The sequence below is a fragment of the Teleopsis dalmanni genome, chromosome 1 (assembly GCF_002237135.1).
Source record: "Teleopsis dalmanni isolate 2A chromosome 1, ASM223713v2, whole genome shotgun sequence".
Taxonomy (NCBI): Eukaryota; Metazoa; Arthropoda; class Insecta; order Diptera; family Diopsidae; genus Teleopsis; species Teleopsis dalmanni.
In genome coordinates this window covers 94,741,087-94,759,246 of record NC_051846.1, presented here as the reverse complement: position 1 = coordinate 94,759,246, position 18,160 = coordinate 94,741,087, and positions in this window count along the sequence as shown.

Genomic DNA, 18,160 nt, shown 5'->3' with positions numbered 1-18,160 from the left:
ACCCATAATGAAGCGATGCTTATGAGTTTCTATAAGATCTTTGTATTGTTCGGATTTAATTGAATGTCTTGGAGGACTGTATACCGATGTTAGTAGTAATTTGCTTTGTAAGTCAAGGACAACAGTTATTGCCTGGAATTAATTTAAAAATAATTTTATTAAAACGTTTTGTTTTACTTGCATAAAAAAAATTAATTATGGTAATTAGAAAACTTTTATCCGAAAAATTAACACTTTTGTATGTATTTTTTATTATTAATAAGCGTTTGCAATAAATTTTGTAAATATTTGTATTTTCTAAAATTTTTACAACTTTTATTTAAAAGTATAAACATTTATTTAATTAAATTTTATTGTAGTGGCTAGCCGTCAGATACACAGAGGGATAAACAGGTCCATAGTATTGTTATGTCTCAACTATGGATGCTAGCTAATTGTAATCAGGTGGATGCAAGCAAAAGTGTTTTAAACTAAAGCTTAAATTCAAGCTGGAACCGTATATGCTAAGCGATGAATAGCCATGAATAGTTAGTCTTTAATATGCGGACTCCGGATACCTGTCGACCACCAGTTTCTATAATACCTCCCACGATAAACGGGTTATGTTGTGGGTGACTGTTAAAGGAATATCATTTATAGAAATGTTATAGATATAATTTATAGAGATGCAACTGTGCATAAATATTGTATAATGTTATAGCATAATGCAACTATGCACAAATATTGTATTATATCATAGGAACATATTAGTAAAGTTCTTTTTCTTAATTTACTACCGAATGTGCAACCCGTGCCTTACTATTACTACTTTTAACTATTATTTGTAACAGTTACCTTTCAATCCGGACTTGGACAAATTTCTTTTATGGATAATTTAAATAACAATTGTAACGAGTTTGATGTTACTCTGACCGCATCAGTTCCAAATGAAACATTTACGGAATTATCTGAAGTCTTCTTCAGATAAGAAGACGTGCTGCACCGTCTTCTTCTCCGCTTGTGAAAACGGTGAATGTACCGGTAAACACTTCGTCGCCGGTAGTACCGGCAAACACTAGGGTTAGGAGTCGATAATTTTTTGGCTTCTATTGATACCCAGAACAAAGTTTTCACAAAGCGGTGGAAAGTAATACGCAGACTAACGCAAGATCATTGATGACGAATTCATGAGGAATTTGTTCTATTGGACTGCATACCGGTTCAGACACTTGAGATTGATGCTTACGCGAAGTACCCACACTCTTTCTCACCCCGTGGATAATGTTCCAACAAGGGTTCTGGATGACAAAACGGTCTAGTCATCCTCGGCTTCAGCAACTTCCCATACGGATAGTTGCCCAACAGTAGCTACTCCAGTGGACGCGCTATCCAGATTCACACCTCAGAAATTAAGCCTACAATGCCCTCCATGGGCACAGTAACAGTAGCAGTTAAACTAAGAACGGCTTTCATAAAACCGCCCTTAATCGGCAAAATTTTACCGAAGGGTGCTAAAGACAAAGATTCCCGACGAGACAAATGTGGAAGTTTCGTCCGAAAGTCTCTCGTTACCAAACCGAAAGTCTCTCAGAGTGATTCAGGCAAATCTGCACCATGCTAAAGGAGCACCAGCCACCCTGTGCTTCTAAATTGCCTAAACCAACAATATCGCTCTACGACTTACCAAGAGATGCGGGTGATCGGTGGTCATATTCGAGTTTTAAACACAAAATCAGGTAAGCTGGTATATGAGCGATCGATAGCAGCGTCGCGTGCAGCTATCCTAATCGGTGAAGATGTAAAACATCTTCCGTTAACAAACTTTATTTCTAGAGACCTAGTAGCGGTTCTAGATAAAGTTCCAAAAATAGGAGGGGTCATAGATATAGCCATGGTCTCTGCCTACTTTCCAGGTGAAGAAAAAAATCGTTCCACCATCGGAAGTTTAACAGCTGATTAGCTGTTGCAAGGTTAGCGAGCGCAAGCTAATATTGAGCTGTGACTCTAACGCTCCCAATTCAGTGTGAAGGAGCAGTAACCTTAATAAAAGGGATGAGTACCTATTAGAATATATTGGGTTTTTAGGATTAATTATAGCTAATAAAGGTAACAATCCCACATTTATTAACGAAATTATGGAAAGGATACTGGATCTCACTCTATACACCAGAGAAAATCTATATAGAATTGGTGAGTGTCGGACGAAGTGTTCTTCTCTGACCATCAACAAATCAGGTTCGAAATTCCTGGTATATCCGAACAACAAGAATAAGTGTACCGGCATAAGAAAACCAATTGACATAAGCACAGGGGCTTAGTGTATACCACAAACTTTTCTTTAGCTAAGCGTATAGGAACTTCTGAAGAGATAGAGTTGGCTGCCATTTAGGTGAGGTATTACTAACCTCCTTTCATAACTAGTAAGTACCTTATTAATTAAAGCAAAACGCTCTAGAAGATGGGAAGAATATAGAGTTGCACTTACTGACTACAACAAATTAATAGGACAAATTAAACGGACTAGCTGGTGTAACAATTGTGAAAGTATTGAGAAATTGTTAGGTTAATGAACTGGTCCATCCCTACAGTTATGGCAAGATATCCTTCTTCAGCAGAAAAGAATTAAGGTTGCTGGTGGCATATTTATTGGGTCACCATGGACTGCTTTATCGCCTTAACAAAATAGGTATATCCGAAAAGAAAGATTGTTGACTCTGCTTAGAAGCAGATGAGACTTTCAGTCACATTCTCTGTGACTGCCCAGCCTTGATCTGGACTAAGATCCTCTCCTCTTCTGACATCAGGAGGCTGACATTTTGGCTTTCATTCGGAAGGCGGAATGTCTTCTGTTAAGTTAGGATCTGTTACAGCACAAAAGATCAACTATGGTCGCGGTGCTCCGCTCCGGTGGGAGTTGGTACCCTGTTTATTTATAGTCTATTATAGTGTTTCCATAAAACTTTTTTTTTTTTTTTATTTAACTATATATCCTTATTGAATCGCTTTAAATTAAAGCCTAACAATAAGTTTTAGAATCTTAAAGACTAATAACATTACATTACAAATTATTTTATATAAACATACTATAATGATACATATAATGATTTGTAAATTATTTCAAGGGGCCTCTGAATAAGTAGCCAGGGCTTATTTACCAGATATCACGGTGTATAAGTTGAATTAATAAGGATGTTCATTAGAAAAGTAGGATGGCGGGTCTATCGTTCCGTTTTAGTCTAGAGGGAGTAGTCATATTAGCAAGAGGTCTAGCCAGCGGATTTACATGGTTTTCAAGATTAAAAATATGTTTCTGCCTTATTCTCTCGAATTCGACTTTAACCATCGGAACTCTTAAAACGAAATGTATGTTTTCATTTCTAATATACCAGGGTGCACCAGTTATCATTCTTAAGATCTTTGCTTGAGTTCTTTGCAGGATTTCTACATTTGACAAACAGGCATATCCATATAGCTGTAAGCCATACATCCAGGCTTAATAACTTGGTTGTATAACAAGACTTAATAACTTGGTTGTATAACAAGACTTCGTACTCTAAACATAAGGGAAACTGATGACCGATTAGCCAGCGAAGGCTTAAAGCTTTGAGCTTCATTTGAGTCCTTTTTGTTTTAATATGCTTCCGCCAAGTTAAGCGTTTGTCAAGGTCATTACCAAGGTACGTCACTGTTTCTGTTTGCGGAACTACTATTCCATTGAGAGTGATAGTTGGTGATGAGGATCTGTTAAGAGAGAATATTGTATGACGACATTTTTGCTCATTGACTTTAATTCGCCATAATAATAACCAGCTTTCAATGGAGTACAAATGATTTTGCAGTTGACTGGAAGCGATTGTGGTATTCGTATGTCGGCACAAAATATCGGTATCGTCAGCAAATGTTGATATTACTAAATTGGTATTTGTAGGGATATTTGTAGGGATGAGGTACAAGAATGGACCAAGAACGCTGCCTTGTGGAACTCCTGCACCTATTGGAAAGTCATTAGTTGTGTGCATATTGTACTTTACCTTAAAAGATCTGCCTATCAAGTATGATTGAAGTAAATCTTTGTAATGAATGAGATTGCTATGAAGGGCATATTTTTTAACATAATTGGAGTTATAGAATCATGTCCAGGTGCTTTTTTGCAGACAAGTTTTTCTTTGATGGTTACCTTGATATCGTTTGCGGAGATTTGTAAGTGGATAATATTATTGTTAATATGTTGAGCTGGTAAATTCAGATAATTGGAGGGGTTTGGTTGAAAAATTTGACTGAAATGATTAGCAAATACATTAGCTTTTTCTTCGTCGCTTAAGTTTCTTAATGGAGGCACTGCTTCAACAGGTGTTTTTATAGTTTGATGAGCCTTCCAGAGTGATCCTTTGTTAGCCGTGTTTGGGGACAGCTTCTTAATATATTCGAATTGTTTGTTTTCTTTGTCTCTTGCAAGAGCGCTCTTTAGTCGATTTACGGCTTCTTTTAATTTAGATTTGGTTGATGGGGATCTATTTTGTTGCCATTCTCGACGAAGTTTTCTTTTTTCGGCTAGAAGTCTTTCGATTTCACTGTTGCTAAAATGCTAAAATGCTGCTTTCTTACCTGAGAAGGCAAATTTTGTAGTGTAGAAATTTCGGCAGCTGAGGAGAGAATCATGTTGAATACTTGTACTGCATCATCTACCTGGTATTTGTTTTTAATTTTGTAATTGGTATGAACGTGAGTACTTATGTATTTCTTAAATTTCAGCCAGTTGGTGTTTTGAGTTGTAAGTCTTTGTGGACCTTGAATTAGTTGGGGTTCTTCATGAACTATTAGGAAGATTGGAGAATGATCCGATGATAATTCATAACTTGTGTACACCGAAATGGAGTCACGACGAATACCCTTAATTTTATTTGCAATTGCTATTTCATTAGCTATTATTGATACATTTGTTTCAGTTGCTGGTTTATTTAGAGATTTGATTGCAGAATGATCATTTGTTATAGCGTCTTCTGAATTTATCATTATATAGCCATTTAGGCCATTTTCACTGACCCGTCTTATTCTTTCACAATCGCTCATACAATGGTTTGTGATGTATTAACAGTTCTATATCTAATATAAATCAATAAGATTTAAAATATTTTAAATATTTATTACTATTTAAAGCGTTCTTTCGCGTATTTATTAGTTTTATTTATTTAGCATAAGTTAACAAGTTAACTACACAATTTACACGATCACACGAATTACGATAACGTGAGTTGCAATTTGTACAAATTTTTTTTTTTTTCTATTTCCAACACTTTTATTGTTTTTTAGTTTAAGCTTCAGAGCTTAATTTTAGAGCTTAATTTGCTGTCTCTATCAGCTGTTTTTAGAAGTGTGTGAAATAAACAAATTCAAAAACAAAACAATTTTGCAAAAAAAATTCACTTTTTTGCATATCAACAATATAAATATATTAATAATTTAATATTTGACGTTAAGTCGGGCACTAATATTTTTATAAATTTTGTAAGGAGTCACTGTCTCGATTATTTGAGATAAAAATTTTAAATTACTTTGCACGTTTTGCACTTGAAAAATATCAAAAATACGCAGTGATATTATTATGCGCGCGCACAAAACAAAGTGAAACTATTGTGTGAAGTGAAGTGAATTTTTTTCATTCACTTAGCAATATTGTTTTGGAAGTTTTTGACGTTTGTATAATTTTGGAAAATACATTGAAATACATATTAACTTTCAAAATGCAACTCGCACACTTTTTGAACTTTGTTGCTAAATGTAATTTAATAAATTTAAATAATTTAGTTTAGAATGAAATTAGAACAACTAGCACACACCCTAAATATCAACATTTCACTACATTATCGGCACAATTTAGAATTTCCCTCAACTATAACGTAAATTGGATCAACTCGCACACGGCCTAAGATGTCATTTCAAGTTTTAATTACTTATAACTTTATTATTTTATCAAAAGTTATGAAATAAAAAACACATAACAATAAAAAATAGTAAATTTTCTTTAAAAAATGATAAATAAAATTTTGTTAAAGGAAAGGTTATATAACAAAACAAAAACTTTCACAACAAAATAAACTTTCAAAGCAGAAATGCTATATTTTGCGAAATACATTAATTGAAAGAGGAAACTTCAAGTTTTTATAAATATATTTATATCTACCATATAATATGTTTAATTATCCTCAAAGTTATCGATGATGAAACACTGCTAGTTTTCTTATTTCTACAGTGACGGTTATTAGGCAAATCAGAATTTTGATGCGTTGTTACATTATCATGTGGATTAGTATTATTTAAAGAAAAAGTTTTCATTAGAGTTTCAACAAGCATGTTCGCTTTCTTAGTTGTCTTTGGTGATACAAATACTAACCTCAGACCCAATATGTTCGTCCAGTTTTATACAAAAATACTCCCAATCGGTGTTGCTGCTAGTTAAGAAAGGTTATATTCTTTTCTAATGTTATCACCAAAGAGAGTTTAATAGACTGCAGAGTGGTCCGAACTTAGATTTTGATAATAAGGAAAAAATTTAGTAGGTCTGGTGATTTGTTGCATTCAGTTGGCCAATATGTTCATTTCGCTGTTGATATGACATTCAAATTTTTTTTTCTTAGTACATATGATAGGCCCTTATACGGCGTTTACATTACCAATTTTGCTGGCTGAAATCAACTTTGAGCGCTAACCCAGCAGCTAAAGTCGATTTTGCAATTTAAAAATAGGCCCAATAAACTTCGAACTTTGACCGAAAGTTGACTACATTTATTACCTTTTCCTGAATACAGTGCTGAATTTGATGCATTATCGACAAGTTTTTGGTATGAAAATAGCGAAACAACATTTCGGTTTGTTTATATTGTTGATTGTTTACATTTGTTTTGACGTGTGCTTATAAGAGACATGTAAGTAAATTTCTTTTATGTAAAATATATGAAAACTATTACGTTTTTATTATATTTATATATATATATATATTTAATTCAATTCAATTTATCCCAAACAAACTTAATGATTATTTAGTAATAGACGCATCAAACAAGTTGCCACAGAAAACTATACAAACCGATAGCAACATACCAAACATTGAATTTTCAGCAGCATCGCCTGCTTTTCCCGACTTAGCGAGTCCAAAAAATAAAACTAAAATCCAAATATAAATAGAACGCTATTTCAATATTAAAAGAAAACTTAGTCCTCAAAAAGGCAACTTAAGAGGTGCTAAAATAAACAAAATTAACAAAGATAGTGCACCCACAAATATACTTTCTGGCAATAGATTTGCTGAACTAGCTGAATCTACAAAGGAAGCTAATCAGCCTACTATCAAAAAGATTAAGCCCTCTTCAATTTATCTACGTAAACGCAGTTCAATACTTTTCATATTGTTCCTTTAACCTTCCTTTAACCTTTATACACGAAACTAAGATACAAATTGACACTAAAAATAATTTCAGGGTCATTACCAAACATTTCGACGATAACAAAAAAAATTACTACACATATAAACTGAAGAATAGCAAAGGCCTTGTTGTCGTTATCAAAAGTATTGAGTCAGATGTAGAACCTGTTGAAATTACAAATGCCCTAAGCGAAAAAGACTTTAGCGCTAGAGCAGTTATATATATAATTAATAAAAATAAAATCCCACAACCCATGTTTAAAGTTGAACTTTTCCCGGAAGCTTCTAAGCTTAAAAAAAATGAAAGCCATTCCATCTACAACCTGCAATACTTACTTCACCGCAGAATTAGCGTTGAGAAAACACATCTAACAAACAAAAATTTCTTTTTTATCCCTGGTTATTAATTCTATATAACCAATCATCCTGATGGCAAAGTACATGGTGGTACAGGTATTTTGATACGAAGGCGTCTAAAACACAATTTTCTAGGTACATGTGCTCATAATTATATGCAAGCCACATAATATGCCTTAAGCACAAAGGAAAAAACTTAATTTTATCGGCAATTTACTGCCCCCTCGCTTCAACATTACTGAGACCCAATTTACGGATTATTTCTTATCTCTAGGTGACAGATTTCTTGCAGCAGGAGACTACAACGCCAAGCACACGTATTGGGGTTCACGGCTCTGTAATCCAAAAGATAAACAGCTTTACAATTCCATTCTAAATAGAAAAAATACACTAGCCGTAATCTCTCCTGGGCAGCCAACATATTGACCTACCGACAACAATAAAATACCAGAGCTAATAGACTGCGCTGTAACCAAAGGCATGTGCAAAACTTTTATCTCAACATACACAAGCTGCGATTTGTCTTCTGACCATTCTCCAGTTACATTTTGTTTACTTGATGCTCCTCTGTTAGCCTTACAAGTCCTAGAACAAACTGACTCAAATATAAAAAGTACATTAATTTACACAGACACACAAATTACAAGATAAAGTGTAAATCTTACATTGAGGACGCAACCTCAGCCTTAAACTCAATTCTGATTTCAGCAGCAGAAAACTCCACCCCTAAAGACAATAAAATTTACACATCCAATAAAGTACTTACAAATAGTGACATAGAAAACTTAGTTTCTCAAAAACGTAGGTTAAGGCGCGATTGGCAAAAATCTAGGTCCCCTTCGGCGATCTGCATTAAGCAAGGGAACAAAAGTCAGGCAACATAATTATATTCAAAAGCTATGTCCAAATGGCAAAAACCATTTATCGTTGTGGAATGCTAGCAAAGGTTTAAATTCTCCCATAGAATCAGATTCGCCAATAAGAAATTCTCTCGGAAACTGGGCGCGAAGCGATGAAGAAAAATCTAACGTTTTTGCTGATTACCTAAAAGAGGTGTTCCAACCAATTCCTGCAACAGGACATTATGACTTTCCTAATCAGTATCTACATGTACCATCTATTGACATGAATATCACGGCCAATGATCTTGTTCAAATAATCACGAAGAAGTTAGATTGCAAAATATCACCGGGATATGATAACATCTCACCTATCATGATAAAAAAACTTACCCCTTCTGGCCATAAATTTTATCACAAGACTTTTTAATGCCATTATTAAATTTGGCTTTTACCCAACAGAGTGGAAAACATCCATAATTATTATGATTCATAAATCAGGTAAAGATCCCACGCCTGCCTCTTCATACAGGCCAATAAGCTTACTGCCATGACTTTCTAAACTCTTTGAAAGAGCACTGCTTTTAAAACTGAAACTATTCCTTGACGGTCAAAACCTAATACCCTCCTGTCAGTTTGATTTTAGGGAAAATCATGGAGCTATTGAGCAGGTATTTGAGGTCAGAGAATATTGTTCCGCGATATTTCTCGATGTTAAACAAGCCTTTGACAAAGTATAGCTAATGGGCTCCTGTATAAGATACGCTGTGCATTACCTTCAAATGTCCGCTCAATTTTAGAATCGTATCTGCATAACAGAAGCTTTAAAGTTAAATGTAAATCATATTGTTGAGGATGCGTTTATCCTCAAATTTCTATAAATGGGTATTTGTGTACCCAAATTCCACCAAGCACATGTAACTTGTTGGACGGTATATTTGTATTTTTATATTTGTGAATATACCACCGAGCACATAAACCCTTTAGTATTTTGATGAAAAGAATAAATGAAAGATGAGTTTGATTCAAGTTTATATCATCGAATAAATTTTATTGAATAATTGATTTATCTATTTATATACATTTTTTCTTACAATAATTACTTATAATTGCTTATCACGTGCAATAATTTACTGACCAATAATAATTAATATCAAGCAAAAATAGTACTTATAATGACACATAAAATATTCAGCAAAACAATAAATAATTAATAGCAAGCAAAATACATAAAATATTTAACAAAACAATGAATAATAAATTACTTAAAATGTATTCTAGACCTAATTATCGAATAAACACTAATCAGCAAAAATATAACTTATAACTATGTTATATTACATGCATTTTTAACCAAAACAATAATTAGCAATTATAATTACGTTACATGCATTTTATCATTGGTCAGCAAAAGACAATAAATTATTTATGGTTATGCGTAATACTTAACACATATACTTCTAATAATTTCTCTTCTGCTTATCATGCGTTTTAGCGCGGCTATAAATGCATCCGTAGTGAGAGCCGAAACGACTTCGATATATACTGTCTTTGACAAAAGACACACAAAAATAGCTATGTATGTTTTATACAGCGTTTTGCCTCTTATTCGGAGATATGTGTTGACTGGTCCACAAAAATCCACAGCACAGCGAGAAAATGGTCTGCAAAGTGTAAGCCGCTCTACAGGTATGTTACTCATCATTTTCTGGAGTAACTTCGGTTTATAACGTACACAATGTACACACGATCTAACAATTCGACGCGCAATGTCTCTAGCATTGATGATCCAAAATCTAAGGTGTATCAAAGCAACTAGTGCTTTTGGTCCAGCATGAAAATTGATAATATGCAAGTGACGTAGGAGACATTCGACAAAATAACATTTGCTGGGTAGTAGTACGGGATGCTTTTGCATATGGGGTAGTGAAGCTAGTTCTAGACGTCCATCAACCTTTAACAAGTTGTATCCAAATGTATCTTCACAAAACGGGTTGAGAAATTTGCAAACACCTTGACCTTCTACTTCTTTTTTACACGACGAATATATACAAAATATGTATGTTGGATGTTCCAGAGTATACACCAAAGCACTGTTTCGATTTCTTGTGGAGACAGTGATTCTGTTTCGCAAATGTTGCATACTGATTTATTTATCTTCCTGAAAAAACGAAGCATCCACGCTATCACACGTACACTAGTGATGTGTGAACTAAATTTTGATAGTTTTTCAACAATGTAATTAGAATTTTCTGTGACGACAAATACAGCCTGTCGTTTTTCCTTATAAACTTGTTCCATGTCGACAGTAACGTGACCAACTGTAGGCCACCCAATTTGTGGACCGTATAAAAACGCTGGGCCCTTATACCAAATTTATTCAATAATTGGAATTGTGCAGCCTCTCGATACAATATCAGCAGGGTTCTGTTGTGATGGTACATACCTCCAATCGCAATTAACTGTGAAATCCTGTATAAATTTTCAAACTTGATATTATTGAAAATACTTTTAACCTTGTCAAAGAGAAAAGCAAGTAAATGAGCTGCACAAAGTTCCAGATTCGGCAACGACATTTTCTTCGTAGGAGCCACACGAGATTTTGCACATAGCAAATTTACAACAATGTTTTGTGTTGGATTCTCTACGCGAAAATAAAAGCAACAACCATATGCTGGATGAGTCACAAAAGCCATGTAATTGAATAACCTGTGAGTTGACACCAAGACAAAAGCGCGATATAACAATTGAAGATAGTGAATATAGTTGTTTCAGGAAATTTTCCCACGCAGTGTATAAATTCTGTGGTGTTGTCTCATCCCAATTTAATTTGAGTAGTCACAATTCTTGTAAAATTATTTTTGCAGTAATAAGTAGTTGCGCAAGCAGTCCAAGTGGATCATATAGTGATGAAGCGAGCGATAAAATAGAGCGTTTTGTTAAGTTACCTTTGTGAAGATCTATTGGTGAAAATGAAAACAAAAATTGATCTTGCCTCTGATCCCACATAATGCCCAATGCATTAGTGATTGAAGTATCAGTGAGGTTTAAATCCTTCATAGTGATATCGTCGACAAATGTTTCGACGTTGGAATGCCACTTAGCAAGTACCATACAACCATTTCGTAGAATACTAGAGACTTCATATTTTATTGTTGACAATTCATCTAATGAATCTGCTCCGCATAGAAAATCATCGACATATAATGATGACTTGATCACCTTTGAATCAATTGGAAATTCGAAAGCATTTTCATCAGCCAAGTAGTGTAGGCTTCTCACAGCTAGAAACGGTGCGCTTGCTGTTCCGTATGTAACAGTATTGAGTTGATAGGTATGTATCCCTTCACTTTCTGAGGTACGCCATAAAATATATTGAAAACAGCGGTCACGTGAGTTCACTAAGATTTATCTAAACATTTTCACTATGTCTACAGTAATGATGTAGCGATAATGGCGGAAACGTAACAAAAGCGTAAACAAATCTTCCTGAATTAAGTGATTTTTGCGTTGTAGTACGACTTGAGGCGTCAAATACAACTCTAAGCTTTGTAGAAGTGCTATTTGGATTGAGCACGCAATGCTGAGGTATATAGTAGTGGGATGTACGAAAATCAGGTCCTTCGATCCGGGTCATATGTCCGAGTTTTTCATATTCAATCATAAATGCAATATATTGTGCCTGTATTACTGGCATATGTGACAAGCGACGTTCCAATGCAGTGAGTCTTCGAAAAGCGATATCTCGTGAAGGTCCAAGTGAACTTAATGAATCCTTAAATGGTGATCGAACAACTACACGTCCACTAGCATTGCGTGAAACAGTGTTACAAAATTCAGCTTCGCAATTAGATTTTTCATCAGTCAGCTTAGGTGTAGAACTAATTTCATCTAATTTCCACAACTGTTCGAGATTGAAATTAACGGCTTCTTTAGAAGAAAGTAAGCAAGTAGAAGATTTAGTTGAAAAAGGAGTGTCAGAATTATATTTATCTGACACAACCCAACCAAGCAATGTTTTTTGAAGCGTAGGTAAGTTATCTCTAAGTTTGATTTGTCCTACGGAAAGTATATAGAAGAATGTCTCTGATCCTAATAATAGGTCGATACGATTTGATTTATAGAAATTTTCATCTGCAAGCTTAGTGTTTGCTGGTAAATTCCAAGAAGAAATATCAATTTGTGATTGAGGCTGGTACAAAATATGAGAAGTGATTCAAAAATCAAATGGAATTTCGAAATCAGCAAAGCAGGATTTTATATTAATTGAGGTTTTATGTTTTATCCTTGTATTTGTGTCACCAATACTACTGATTTGTATGCTATGTCTTTCGCGCGGTAATCTCAATTTTTGTGAGAATTCTTCAGATATTAAATTAATCTGTGAACAGGAGTTGAGGGGCGCTCCCCCTAACTGATAGTTACCAGTGTTATCACGGACAAGCACAATTGAGGTGCTGACGATAAGGAAAACGTACTTGATGTATTTTGAGCTCGATGAAGCATTGTATGATGAGACCGTGTACAAATCTTGCATTTGAAAGTAGATGTACTCTAAGTTACTTTATGATTTTTGGATAATCAGTTTATGCAGAGAAAAGACTTTCTTTTCACATTTTCGAAACGATCTAGAACGGACATATTGTTAAAGCGCTGACAACCAGTAATAATGTGATCAGTAGTGTCACACAACGGACATGTGCGTTTAGTGCAAACAAAGGAGCAATTTTGACGAGATTGATGCTTATCGATCTTCTTAGAAAACTTGTTGTCATTCCTACGAATAGTGTCTTGAGACCGATTCAAGAAATTGGCAGCGTCTTTCCAGAACCTTAGACCAGTCTCCCCATAGAGGCAAAGAATTAAAGTCAAGAGATTTCTTCCACTTATTTTTTGATCCATCACCCACCTTTTGCATTACCAAAATACCTTTTGCAACGAATCGTAGATTGCAGACACATTGTCAACCAGGCTTCCAAGTTGACTACAACTTTGCCTTGATGTATGTGGCAATTCAAACAGTGAAGCAATATTTTCCAATAAAAATGAAGCTGCTATTATCATTTCAATCTTTGAAGTACCTTTGGATAATTTTCGTTACTAACTTGAAAAGCCTTTACGGTATCCAATGCTTGTCCATGTAAACAGTTTAAGAAATGATTAAATTTTTCAATATTTGACAATCCAATTTCTCTGTCAATGATTTGATTAAAAGACGAAATAAAATTTTTATGTTCTGAGTATGTTCAACTAAACGACGGCAATATCAACGGTGGCAATCTCGTATTTGATGGGACAGGTGAAAACGTATGTTCTCGTAACGACATATGCAAATCCTCACATAGTTGTTCTTGAATAGATGTTTTGATGTTGACATATAGATCCTCAAGCTCGTCTCGCATATTGTCTTCAGGTTCCAATTCTTCAATTCGAGTTTAATAGCTCATTAGCTGCGTGAAATACGATTCCAAAATACCTAAACGGCATTTTAGGTCAATAGGCGATAAAACCGTTGTGTCTGCTTTTGCATTTCGTTCTATGATACTCCTGATCCGAGTAATATTCTTCTTCGAGTTAGCACATTGCTGTTTTAGTTCAGTAGCCATACTAAAATCCAATTAAATTGCCGTAGATGCAAAAATCAAAATATTGTGAACAATTGATATATCGAAAATAGAGAAAATAACACGCAACAATAATTACACTGAAATAAATCGAACGCAGCAGCACAGCAGCGACAAGAACCAAAAGTAGCGTAGCAAAGGATGCACAAATTTTATAAAAATACGTAAAACCGAGACGCAATCAAAAAACAGCAAAGCGTCGCAATTGAAAGCAGATGTAGCTGCAAAACAGCGCAGTGAGAACTAAAGCGAGAAACAAAGCGTCGCAGTTGACAGCAGATGTAGCAGCAAGATAGCAAAGTACCAACTACCGTAAGAACATCAAAAACAACGTGATATTATTAACGCACAGAGCACATGTGAAAATCGTAACGGGCACTGGATACCAACTATAAAACGTTATGTTTCTTTTATATATAAATACGTATGTATATAAAATTCAAAATAATAATGTTCGTGCCCACGTTGGGCGCCAAAAATGTCTGATGAAAGGTTTTTCTTTGATCTGAGTTAAAATTACAATGTTCACAGAAAGAAAAAATAAGAAACCGTAAAAAAACAAAAAAAAATTTTCCTCAATTATTCAAATTCGCGAAAAGTAATGTAAGTTTATATTTTATTTAATGTCGTTAGATTTTTGTATTAATAAATAAAACAACTTTCCGTTTTTCTCGTCATGTTAAGACTGTCTTTATTTAAATTTCTTTCTTAAACCTAACATAGTTTCTTACAACTAATTTCCAATAGAATCTTATGTAATGATTCTATTGGTTGATACTTGTATTCCTATCGTCTAATTGGTTAACCCAAATTAGACGTATATAATGTTTTACAAAAATAACTTATATACATGTATTAGTTATATTATATTTCACAGTGGCACACATCTGGTAACCAACTGTATTGAGGGCAAATCATATTGCATGCACGATCGCTTGCAATATGATCTGTGAAACACTTAACACAAATTCATGTGCTGAGCATGCCGTAATCCAAATTGTCAAATGCATATTAGAACAATTAAATATGCATACAAATATTTTGTCATAAAGGAATGACAAAATAGACGAGTCAAATTTCTGACTCATAAATTATTTCATACATGACAATTTAGGTTTTTCGGTCATGCTTGATATTTGAGTGTTTCGATTTGGTGTGACACATTAAATATCGCACACAACATATTGTGTGTGGTCATGGTTAATATGACACTACAGTAATAAAAACACCAACTTTCTTAAGTAAGAGTAAACGGAAACTGAAACTTTATTTTTCTTAAAAGTGCACGAGACTCAACGAGTCTATTTTAACAATTTCTTTAAAAAAAAATATAATATTTTGAGTAAAGTTCAACCCAACAGGGGATTTCACAAAATAGAATACGCTACTAGATTATGCTTTTTTTATTTATTTCTTTTGTGCTGTCATTCGCATGCACACCTGATTTGAAGTGGAGCATTTTAAAACGAAAATTTTGGTTTGAGTTGCAACTTACACTAGTCGCTAATAAATAGTAATATTATCAATACTGACAACATTTTTGAAAGGTATAAATTATGACATCGTTTAAAGCAGGTAATTAGAGCTCTTCTCTTAAAATTTAATGTAAATATACTGTCTTTTAGTGCTCTTGAGGCTTTAATCTAAAACTCGCGATTTGAATAAATTTTTTTAAGCTAAGCGGATGCATTAGAGTTTAAAAGTTATATATTCCGCAATATTCCACTATGACATTAACTGCATTAAAAGGTGGAAAATTTTTTATTTAAGAAAAAAAAAGTTTGATTGCGGAATTTTGCGGATGGCTTGTAAGCCACAAAAGAGTGCAGTAGAGTCATAAATATTTGAAGCAATATTTTGCATTGCTTCGTATAGAAAACGAGTAATCATAATATTTAGATAATGCAGGAGAAAAAATATTATTATGCCTGAAATGTATACATTGAAGATAAAGTAATATATACTAATTTTTGTGAGTATTTGAAATCCTAATCAAGCGCACTAGCAGTATTCACTATACTCATGAGCAGCGTTTGTGATCTCTATATACAATATATTTCCATGTAAACTTTTCATAATTAAATTTTATCTCTTTGTATTTAGGTACTTCAGGGATCACAGAAATAAGTAGAGCATATATATTAAACATGTAAGGATGAAAATTTACACTAAATTTCCACCTACATAAACGCTACATAAACTTGCACTAAAAACAATAACAACACGAACTAAAACACAACAATACAACACAGTTTTTTATAAAACAATACACTTTATATATTTATATTTAAACTTGGGAAAAGTGGACTCACTGGTAATAAATGTTGCAAATATCTGGAATTAAATAGATTAATTAATATTTAAAATATTTATTCAAAACAATTTACCAAAATCCAAGCCGCTTGCAAGCCTTAATAACATCTTAAACTAATCTGAAATGATATCGAAATGAAATATAAAAATATAATTAAATAAATGAAAAATAAACTCACCTTACTTATTTGTTAATTATATTTCTTATTTTTATGTTGTAAATTGTTGAATATTTGCAGTTTTAATATTTTATTTTATTGTAACAAACAAAATAAATAAAAACCATCACCGATCGAATGTAGCTTGATAACACGTTTTGTAAGAATTAAAACAAAGCAGCGTTAACATAAGAAAACAAGAACAAGAACTGCCAAAAATATTCGCCGTAAGAGAAGCTTAAAGAGAAGTTAAATGCACAAGCTGAGTACCACACAAAACATGAAATAGAAAATCAGAACGGCAAAAATTAAATAAGAATTACATGAGATCAGCTGTAAATAAAATGATACGCTACGAAAAAGCTCGGTCGAGTGCATATATAAGATGGGCATTTTTCTTATAGAGTTGACTTGTAAAATATTTACTAAGGCACATACACCTGGGGATTACAAGTTGAAATTAGCACTAGTTGCACATAGAAAAATTTCGATATAAAGAAATTATATTATTATTATAATATGAAGGAATATATTGTATTTAAAATTATTACATTGCGATCGGCTGTAGTACGCCTACTGCAAATGAAATAATTTTTAATTAAAACACAAAGCAATATATCCATATAAGAATATATTGACACGAAGGAATATATTGAATTTAAATTATTACACTACGATCGGCTGTAGTACGCCTACTGTAAGTGAATAATTTATAATAATATACCAAGGAATATATCTACATCAGGATATATTCATACGAAGGAATATCTTGAATTTATAATAATATACAAAGGAATATATCCACATTAGGGTATATTACTTCAGCTACCCAAATGAAATTGTACCAAATTAAATGAAATTACTAATTCACCAAATCGTGCTCATAAATATAAACAAGCTTACAACGAAAGTCAAAAAGAAACCATGTCAACGTTAGAGGCTCTTTCAATGTTTATTGAAGCAAACTTGTCTCGTAGGCAATATGAAATATTAAGACAAAGTAATAAAAAGTTTTAATCATATTATACTCTTATCCAAAAGGCCAAAAAATACTGTCATCTATTAGGTTCAGCATACAAAATCACTGCTACTTGTGCCGTAATCAATTTACAAGATCTTTTGGTCATACAGCAACAAGACTATTCTAATACCTTGAAGAAGTGATTAAATCATTAGAACAGAATGATTTGAAAAACTAAGCACTCGTTTGTAAGTGGGGTTGTGATGGATCACAGCAATCCCAATATAAGCAAAAATTTGACAATGAGTTGGATACGAATATTTTTCGTTCGGTGGTAAGTTCGTTGGTACCATTGCAACTAATATTATCAAACACTCAAAAACTGATATGGCACAACCCAATTCCTTCTTCACCACGCTATTGCCGTCCTATCCAGTTCCGTCCGGCTTACTTTTGTTAGGTATACGAATATGTTTTGCCAAAAAGTCACATTAAGAAACTGAAATACT